This window comes from Malania oleifera, chromosome 11 (genome assembly GCF_029873635.1).
Source record: "Malania oleifera isolate guangnan ecotype guangnan chromosome 11, ASM2987363v1, whole genome shotgun sequence".
NCBI lineage: Eukaryota > Viridiplantae > Streptophyta > Magnoliopsida > Santalales > Ximeniaceae > Malania > Malania oleifera.
In genome coordinates, this window is record NC_080427.1 from 87688663 (window position 1) to 87700054 (window position 11392).

At 32.4% G+C, this 11392-nt stretch overlaps 1 pseudogene; it reads right to left on the minus strand.

Moving 5' to 3' along the window:
- Positions 1–10042: 10042 nt before the first annotated feature.
- Positions 10043–10583, minus strand: LOC131167613 (chitinase 1-like; annotated as a pseudogene).
- Positions 10584–11392: the final 809 nt, after the last annotated feature.

Below are 11392 nucleotides of genomic sequence, written 5' to 3' on the forward strand. Positions count from 1 at the left end.
AATGACAAAAATGTATATATATATATATATATATATATATATATATATATATAAGTTCAAATTTTAAAAAAAATATGGAAAAGAGGATGGAATGGACTCGGGGAGTTATGTGTTTAAGAGTTTAAGAATAATGAGACCAAGGCCATGTTTCAAATTATATTAATTTTGAGCTTTTGATTTGGATTTGTGTGAATGTGAGAAAAATTAATATAAGTCTAAAAAATTTAAATTCAAGGTGTAAATATAAAGTAAAATATTTCAAATTTATGCTTTGTGCAAGATTGGTTTAGTTAAAAGCAAAGATGTCATATAATTGAATTATATATAAAGATTATAACATCAAAATGAGGAGGTTTTGGTGGCATTGGACTTGACTTCTCACGTACCATTACTATCAAACAATTCTACAAGTTAGTCCTAATGGCCTAGAAGAGTATCATATCTTCTATAAGCTTTAACCAAATTAAGTGACTAATTAACTAATTACCAAACTAGGCATTTGTTTGCTTAAAATACAAAATTGAATTTTTATAGTTTTGAATCTTGTTAAAATGATTTCTAGCTTGGCATCTTTTGTTGTGAACCTCGAATCCCCCTATGTGCTTCCATACAAAACAATAGGGGTATTGAAAAATGGTATTTTGGGAAAGCTCTCTGATGCTTAAGTCAATGACAGTTTCAGGAAACTTCTATGGAGGATAGTCAGTGATCAATGAAATTGTTGACTTTTTGAGTATGATTTTTGGTTTTAATTATGACGAACTTCATATTACAAATGTGTGTGTCTAGTACTTGAACAGGTTATTAATTCAGTGCACACATGAAAAAGGATTGATAGAAGCCTGAAAGTCTTAAAAATCATACTCCTGACATGTTCAATGAGAAAATGAAGGGTAAAAGAAGAAGACCTGTTTATACTTTATTTGTAAATACATTTATTATATTTGGTTCTATAATAATTTATATCAGTCTGTAATAATTTCTGCATGTCATGCTTGAAGGTAATTGTAAGCTCAAAATGTTCGTAAATTGACTATAGGAAACTGAATGTCATTAGGGTTGTAACGACCCGAAAGAATAATAGTATTTTAATAATAAAGAGGAAGAGAAATGGAAACAGGAACAGAAGGAGGCCATGGATTTCTTTGACAAATACAGAGTTTCGTCGACGAAGGTCTTCAGGAATTTGTCGACGAATACTGGGTTTCGTTGACGAGAAAATACCGAGAGACGGTTTGGGCTACTCTAAATTTCGTTGACGAATACAGGATTTTGTTGACGAATTTACTGAAGGATTCGTCGATGAAGTAACATGTATCGTCGATGAATCTGGCCCTATAAATAGTAAAAAATCAGATTTTTATCACAATTTAAGGCTCCTCTCTCACTCCCATGAACTCTCTCCCTTCTCTCTTCGATTTCAGCCCCGCCAGTCACCAGATCGACGATTTGAAGCCACCACGACGTTCCTGGCAGAGTTCTCTTCAAGTTTGTTAGGACGGATTGTCGGTGGGATCAAGTTAGATTTCATCCTAAATTCAGGGTAAGGCCTTTTAGTCCATTTTTGGTCTTATGACAGTTATAGAAAATGATGTAAGTGAATAAATATTGATATTCTGTTCTGACAAATATTGTTTTAAAGGTGTTGTGTAGGAGGCCCTGCGGGTGCTAAGCTAATTTACCATAGGGGCTTTCCAGTAGTCAGATAAGGGAAATATGTTATGTTAGGTATTTTTAAAATATTATACAGTTTATTAAATTATAAAAATTATGTATTAAAGTATGGTGTGACTTTTGAATATGAATATAGTACGGGGATATGTTTTACGAATTTTAGTTTCACGATTTTACGCATTTTAGTACTATGATTATATGAATTTTAGTACCATGATTTTACGGATTTTAGTACCATGATTATACGAATCTTAGTACCATGATTATACGTATTCCAACATTATGATTATGTAGTTTCAGTGTTACGATTATACAGTTCTCAGTATTATGACGTATGATTTACAGTACAGTTTATGCAGTATCATGGTTATTACGGTTATTTTAGAATCATGGTAAATCCAATAGTTGTATATAGAGATATATTATAGTATCAGACCCTATTAGACTATGCAGCTATAGAGCACGGTACCGTTGCTACAGATATTACGTTATGTTATGAGTGCAATCACCTATTTAGATAATACGTGGTAGTAGGTCGATCACCTAGGCCCTTGACGTGGAAAGACTCCCCATCAGATATGGGTTGAGGTGGGCAGATCAGACCAATGGAGTATAGTGATTTATTCCTGATTGGCCAGTCAGGGTAAATCCCGCCTACGGGCCGCACAACCCTGTCATGAGGGGTTAAATAATGACTCACAGTTATCCACAGGGAAAGATTTCATTTACTATTACTTATGTATAGATTTACAGAAATAGGGAACGTACTTATGTATAATAGAAGTATTTTGAATAGTAACCTATAACACTGTTATGTTAAGCAACATGGAAAGGGTGGTGGATTTTATTACTTATACTGTATTTACATATTCAGTTATATATGATCATATGGAAACAGATTTTCATTATATTGTAGCTCATTTGCCACACACTAGTAATAACATATTTCGTCTAACTGAGCGTTGGCTCATCCTAGTGTTGAATCATTTTTCAGGTGATCCAGGTAGGCAAGCAGACCAGGCTTACAGATAGAGGGGTTACAGTAGTGCCCTGTCAGCGAAGTGAGTATTGTGGAAGATTTTTGTATATCCTAGCGTAGTTGAGGGTATTTTGGGGTACATATATATGTGTATATTTTGGGGAAACATGTTAGCACTCTGGTATTGTTTTGTATATAAAGATTTATGGTTATATTTATATGATTTATGCTTCTTGCTGCTTAGGTTAATGACATAGTTTGGTATCAGAGCATGTAGATTATCATAGTATATATATATAAAACCCCAGTTTATTAAGCAGATCGTTACAAGGGCACTCTTCGGTCGACCGATGCTGGATTTTTTCGGTGTCCTCAAAGACCTTAGAATGCCTTTAGGTCCATGCACAAGCACATTAGATGTCCCTAAAATCATTTAACATATCAGGGGAATTAATTGAGGTGAAAATGTACTTAATAGGCAAATTTGTGAAAGGTTAAGCGACCGAACCCACTGTGTTCAAAACACTTCGGGTGCCCAAATAGCTAAGAAGTCAGTAGTTTGACCTGGTTTTCGGGCAACTGAACCAAAAATGATCCTATCTCCCTCGGGCAACCAAACCCTTAAAAGGACACTTTTCACCAACTTGGGTTGTCGAACATTTTTGTTCAAAATAGGTCTCGGGCGACTAAAGACCTATATTCGGGTAACCAAACTTAGACCCTGGCACCCAAACCACAGACAAAAAGATTCTGACTTTTTTTTAGCCAATCGAGATTGAACTCGAGCATCCGAACCACTAAAAATGGATTTTTGAGCTAAGTCTATTCGAGCGACAAAACGAAAGTTCAGCCACTTGAAACCTCTCGGGTTGCAAATTATTTACCGAGGTTGAAATGCTTTAAACAGGGTTAATACCCTACATGTTCTAAACATTTATATTTTGGCCTTTGTCTATATATAGGACCTCATTTGGGTGGATTAGTAAGAAGATTAAGAAAATCATTAGAAAAAATCCTCTCTATTTCAAAATCCTATTTTACACAAATACTCTCATATCTTTATTCTCTTGATACATCTTAGCATTGTGAGAGCTTATTGATTGTGATAGTGCTTATTAGATATTACTAATACTCCATTTTCTTTGGTTGATTATTGATATTGATTTTAGGGAGTTTAGTTAAGTTTATCCGACAATTTGAATATTGTAAGTCTTGTGTTGGGATAAACTAACAAGCTTAAGGATCTTTACATTGTCATTGCAAAATTCCTATAGCTTTGATTTTGTTGTGCAAATATTTTTCCAAGCTATATCTTCAAAATACTCTTGTGCTTATTTCATTGAAGGAAAATATTTGGAGTTAGTTTGAATATTTGATTAGCATCTTTGAAACTTTGATTTTTTATTGAGATTTGATATAACTTGTTTCAAAGATATAACTTGATTAGAACACTTTTGAGCATACTTGTTATTACATCTTGTTGAGTGTTGCTTGCACAAAGATACACATCACTGAGCTTACATTTACCTATTTACCTATATAGTTGATGTGCATTTGATGGATTACATTTGGTACATATCTGTTTGGTTGAGAAGCATAATTAATGTACCTAATTATTATTGTGAAATCTATTGTATTCTGGGCGTGGCCCGAGGGGGCGGTAATCCAGCTCGTAAGGATTGTTAGGGTCTTCTCTGCCCTGCAAGGAGAATTTGTAAAGGTTGAGGTCAGCCCTGTGCTAATTGACCTGGTTGTTTAGGTGTCGCTCCACTTGTTAAGTGAGCTTATAGTGTAATCCTCATGCGGGTGTGCCAAAGCAGGGACATAGGCAGGATTGGCCGAACCTCGATGTCATATTCGGTGTCAAGTTTACATTTCCTGCATTATATTATGCTTTGTGCTTGATTTAAATTTCCTACTTAATATATTGCATATCTAATTGGCACATAATTACTTTTTGGTTGAGAAATACTGAAATTGTGGTGCATGTTCTAAAAATTGTTTAATACATCATATATGCAATTTCATATACATTTAAACTGCCCCTAGGTTGCGTAATATTGCTGTTGGATTAGTTGAACTTAGGAGAAAATTTTTTAATCTCCAATTCACCCCCTTCTTGGGATTGCACCAAAGCTAACAATTGGTATCAAAGCCTACTTAGACTTAACAGTTAATTAGTAAAAAGATCATGATGGCTCATGTTGGTGCATTCCTTTCTTGTGAAGGAAGGTTAGTCACAAACCCTCTAGTATTTAGCGGTGAAAATTTTGCTGTATGGAAATTTATGATGAGCGTATTTGTTAAAGCTTTAAATTGGAGGTTCTGGGAGGTTATTGCTCAAGGAGATAGTATTCCAATGAAAATCATTGATGGTGTTGATGTTCCTAAATCTAAATTTGAGCTGAATGATAATGATAGGAATTTAGTGCAAATAAATTTTGATACTTTGAACACCTTGCTACATGCTTTAGATTCTAATATTCTCTGTGAGGTTATGACATATAACAGTGCTAAGGAGATATGGGAGGAACTTGAAAGGAGATATGGAGCAACTACACATGAAAAGGCGATCACTCCTTCTGATTCAAGCTCTATGGATCTTGAAGGAGGTAAACCATGCTTCATAACTCTAACCGACGATGAGGTAAACCCGTCTCCTTCTATGTTATTAGACAATCTTAGCAATGATTCATGTGATGATTTGAATGATGCATCTGATACTGAATCATGTGATAGTTTTGATAGTGAGAGCATGCCCACTTATGAGTTGCAAATTGAATATATTAGAATTCATAAGTCAGTTGTTAAAGCTAATAAAAGATAAATTGCTTTGAAAAATATGTATGAGGCATCTTTGAAAGAATGTGAATCAAAAGTTTTTGTTGAAAGGGAAAATGATTTAAAAATCAAACAGTTAGTAAACAAGAATGAAAAATTAGAAAAGATTTAAATGTTGTAAGATCTGAAATTTCAAGTGATAATAAAAAGGATCTTCTCCTTTTAGAACTTGAGTGTAGAGAAAACACAATGTCCAATGAATTCATAAAATTACAAAGTGTTTGCAAAGACTTGAAAGATTCAAAAATGCAAGATCTAGAAAAGAAAATAGAAGACCAAGCGAATATCATATATACGTTCACTAGAGGCAAGGACAACTTTAATAAGTTGTTAGGTTTACAAAAGATGACCTTAGATAAGGAAGGTATAGGTTATAATGGGATTGAAAATAAGAAAAGAAAGAATGTATACATGGGGTACTTTGTAAGAGCATAAAAATACTATGCTAGTACCTCCTCCAACCCTTATACCCACACCTTTTGTGCATTGGGTAAAAAGAAAGGGCACATAAAATTTGATTGCCCATTTAAAAGGAAAGGTGTTAAATGCAAACAAGTATGGAGAGTCAAAGTACCACCTATTCCTAACCCATCAAGAATCAAAGATTGAAAAATGGTATGGGTTGTTAAGAAAGAAACCCCTTGAAATTGAAGGAAGAATTTGCTCAAACAGGAATTACATGATCACATAATTCTTCCTTAGCATTTAGGATTAGCAATAGGGGGTAGTGATGAGTATAAGCTTGGGAAGTGGTTGTTGCTTAAAATGAAAATCTTAGTATACGCACTTACTAAACACTATCTTTTTATACTAAGAGCCCTTATCCACTTTCAAATGGACATGACTTCTATGCCTGATATTTAATTCACAATGCCTAATCCATGAAAACATGAAAATCGCAAGTTTAAGCATACTTTTTTCCATTGCACAGAATTGAGTTTTAGGGAAATCTTTACCATACCACGATCACATCAGGTAAAGATCCATTCTCTTATTGGTTCGTATCCTTGCTCCAAAATTGTGATCATATCTAAAAGATACATTCCAATCACCAAAGAGCGTTGGTTACTTGTTATTCATATCCTCCACAATGCTCTTTGCTAGAATAAGTTAGAACATATTCTTTAGAATTCTTATCTTGTACAATGTCCTGCTACTACCAAAATACTCTTCCGAATATAATAGATATTAAAAATTTAACAGTATTTATTTTAATTTGCTTCATAAGCTCTCAAACATTAAATAAAATCCATTAGAGCTTCATCCTCATGAATTAAGTTGAATGGCTAAATTGGTTGCCTAGGTCCTAATCTTGATGAATGCGTATATCTCAAAGTGACCTATGCTCATGTAATTATCATTCGAATGTCATTCTAACTCGTGCCTCTCACATATTGAAATTCATAAGAAAAGTGGCAAACATAGGCTTATTACCTCAATGAATATTCATTGTGATTTTTTGATCAGATAAGCCTAAAGCATTCATGCCAAGATTAAATCCATTGAAAATCTTAGGAACCTTGGCTAAAATATTTGGAGATGAAAAAAAGCATAAAATGAATAAGTGCATAACTTAGGGGGAGCATTTCTTTTCAAAATTTCATGACTCTTTTGAATGCTTTCATTATTATATTTCCATATGCCTTTATGAAAAGCAACACAGTACTAAACTCATAACTATCCACTGTTGTTCATTGTTCATATTTATCTTGATGGATAGTGATTTGTTATTATCTAGTATTGTGAACTGTTATTGAATATACTGTTTGATAATACTGGATTGCATGGAATGCCATCTGCAAGGCTATTGCAGAAACTTATTTACTTACATGCTTGTATGAAACGCCAACTGCATGGCTGCTGCACTATGTTGTGTATTGCATGCTGGTAGTAAAAATAGGTTCTCGCATGCTCAAACTAAATTATTTTGAATTGATTTCTTGAATCTAGTAGGTCTTGGTGCATAAAAATTTAGGAAATGTTCAATTTATAGTTGGCATGCTGCCAAAATTTTGGTGAAATTTTCCAAAAACAAATCCATGTACATAGATGATTATGATGATAAAAATGTTAAAATATCTTTAAAAGGATGAGTGAAAACTTAAATAGAAATATCAAAATTTTATTCTAGCATAATCATCAAATAATTAGAGGAGTTCAGCTCCATCCACTACAAAAAATCAAGGTATTAGTGACGAATAAAATCCGTCACTAATAGTCATAAATTCGTCACTAATAGTATTAGTGACGAATTTATGACTATTAGTGACGGTTTTCAAATAGTTGTTATATGTGCCGTTACTACTAACTTTTAGTGACGAATATAATTTTTGTCACTAATAATGGAGTATTAGTGACGGTTTAATCCGTCGCTAAAACCCTAACACCGTCACTATATAGTATATAACGACTTAATTCAAATTCGTCACTAATAGTAGGGGTATTAGTGACGAATTATAAATTCGTCACTACTAGTAGGGTATTATTGACTGCTTAGATATTCATCACTACTAGTATTAGTGACGAATTATAAATTCTTCACTACTAGTAGGGATATTAGTGATGAATTATAAATTTGTCACTACTAGTAGGGTATTAGTGATTACTTAGATATTCATCACTACTAGTATGGTATTATTGGTGAATTAGAAATTCGTAACTACTAGTATGATATTAGTGACGAATTAAAAATTCGTCACTACTAGTGTGGTAATATTGGCGAATCAAAAATTTGTCACTACTAAGGGTGGTATTAGTGACGAATTAGAAATTCGTCACTACTAGTAGGATATTAGTGACGGCCTAATTATTCGTCACTACTAGTGTGGTATTATTGACGAATTAAAAATTCGTGACTACTAGTATGGTATTAGTGACGAATTAGAAATTCGTCACTACTAGTGTGGTATTATTGGCGAATCAAAAATTTGTCACTAATAGTAGGGTATTAGTGACGAATTTGAATCCTTCACTAATAATAAGAAAACTTAAATAACCTTTTATACTAATTTTTTTTAATCATGAATTCTTATATTAAAATCTATAATTACATTTTCGAATATATAAACTGAAACCATAATTACTACAAAATTCGTAAATCATTCAAAATTTTGAATTTAAATACAAATTCAATTAAAATGAAGAAATAACATATGTTCAAATAACAAAAATTATTTAAAAATATTCAAAATTCAAATATAAATACTAATACAAATTCAAATAAAAATACAAAAACTCCATTTGTTCAAATAACAATAAAAATTATAAAGAAATAGTCAAAAGTTGCATCTGACGACTATAGTGCATGCATGCATGACATCATGTTGATATTATGATAGCCGCGAATCCTACAAATTAAGAGTCATTAAAAAAAATTTAGTATACCAAATCGAGGAGAGCTGATGCTAAGTATAATCGGGAAAAATAATTATATGATATATCAAATTGGAAAAGATATCATAATCATGCATATTACATAATTTGTACGGTAGTAATATCAATAATGAAAAATATAACGTTGCTTTCGAAAGCAAAGATTTTGAACATTTGAATGGATTTGGACAAATTTTAATTCAATTTAATATTACATTTTATTTAAATTCAATGTAAATTCAAGTCTAAAGTGTCTCGAAACACGAAGAGCATAAAATTATATTGAAATTTATTAAAGTCTATGCATGCTTTTGAACGCAGCATGAGATTAGTTTATGGGGGATTTGCACAATGACACTATGAGGTATTAGCATTGCGTGGGGAAGGGGATGCAGTGAATAAATCCAGCCGGGGACACGTGTCCAATTAGCATGCTTTACTGTTTCGTAGACAAGCATTATTTCACTTTTTTTGGTTCTTTTCTACAGTGACATTGCAACTCATATGTCCAGACGAATCCCTAATTATGTCTTTTTCAAATGATTATGAAAGTGATGCTCCCTGTGAGTTATGTTTATATTCACTCGTTTTTAAAATTTTCAAATCCTCAGCCAAGTGTATATAATATTTTCAATGATTTCGGCATGACAATGAATGCTTTAAGCTTACCGGACAAAAGACATGTAAATGATCGTCCGTTCTAAATGTACTAAGTCTACATTGCCTCATTTATTATGATTCCTAAGTTTCACTCATCCTTTCAAAAATAGTTTAACATTAAACTAAGTCTATCTTTTGTTTAGGACTTTGGAAAATTTTAACGCAATTTCGGCAACATGCCATCTATAAATTGGACGTTTTCCCATAAAACCTGCACCTGATAGGTTGAAACAGATCATTTATAAGAAGTTGAAGGCACACGAGAACCTATATCCACTACCAGCATGCAATACACATCAACTGCATCCGCCATGCAGGAGGCATTCTAGACTAGCATGAAATCATGTAGCATATTCATGATAGTAATCCATGTAACCATATCTTAAATTCATAATTTAAATAAAAATTGTTATCTTGAGTCATCCGATAATATGCTCGTTGAAAAGCTTTTAAATGACTTAAACATATCCTGAAAAATTGATGTGAGACCCAAATAGACATGAATCTACTTTGCCACTATCGTACAATATACAAAATAACATGCCTACGAATCATCTGGGTATTGAAGTAGCTCATGAACTGAGACACAAATGTTCTATTATCATATGCGTAAAACTGAAAATTAACATAGTCTATGAGGTTCCCATAACTCTTCCACAGAGCCAAGTAATGTTTCTGAACTTCGCTATCATCAAATGGAGCTATAGAAGCAAAAGAGATTACCCCATTCTCCTTAAGGGTCGCTATGAGTTGCCCTATGCACAGATCAAAAGTTTTAGGATCTGCTTTAAAATGCTACTTTGACATTTGAATGTTTACCCTTAATGGAATAAACATGGGAGGGGCTGAGATCATTTGAATCCCAGAAGATGCTTAAGTTTCCATTTGTTGGATGAGGAGAAGATAAGGCAGTGTTTTCAATGACGAAGGAAAGAATGAAGTGGAATTGGATTTGTGGGTTAATGGGTACGTCCGAAAATGTGACTTGTTTGAACTCAACTCCTATGTATTCACTGAAGACACCAGAGGTGTTGGGTGCTGTCTGGGTTGATGAAGAGGGAAAGGTATACAATCAAAAAAATAAACTCACTAATTGATCAAGATTTTATATAGCAAATGGCAATTTAGAAATTATAATAAATTATTAATATTTTCCTAAGAATTCATATACCAAGATTTTTACTATAAAAAAAAAACAATGAAAAAACATCTTATTATGTAAATATTAAAATTTCAATTTTTTTCAAAAGGTTAATCAGAGCATTAGTGTCATAATCTTTTTTATTAAGATTTTTCACGTCCATAAGTCCTATACTTATATGGTGTTATAATAATATCTCATATCAATGTTTGTATTTTATAATTTTTAAACAAGGTGTTAATTTTTAAAAATAACTCTGAATATTCACACTTTAATATTGGTAAACTAAATTATGACAATATATTATTAACTCATCTTGAAAATATATCTAAAGTTTATTGAAATTATAAAAATGTTTTACACATTATTATTTACATAAAATTACATGCAATACATATGACCTTCCAACTAGCATTGAACTACTTCTTAAAGAATAAAAGAAAATTTTGATAATCCTTAAAGTGAAATATGTAATGTTAAGTTTACCCTTATATTAAATAGAAATTTCACGTCTTAAAACCTACATTTTAACTCTATTGAGACCCTTCCTCTCCTGATCTATTCTGCTCATAACTCTTCGAATTTTAGTCCAACCATCTTCTATGGAACCCAAAACATTCACAACGGTGAATTAGCCTTCAAATTTATGTTGCCTATTAATGGAAGCTCCTGTAATCTAAGAATGTATACTCAAGTTGAGAAACGATATCAACATTTTTTTAATT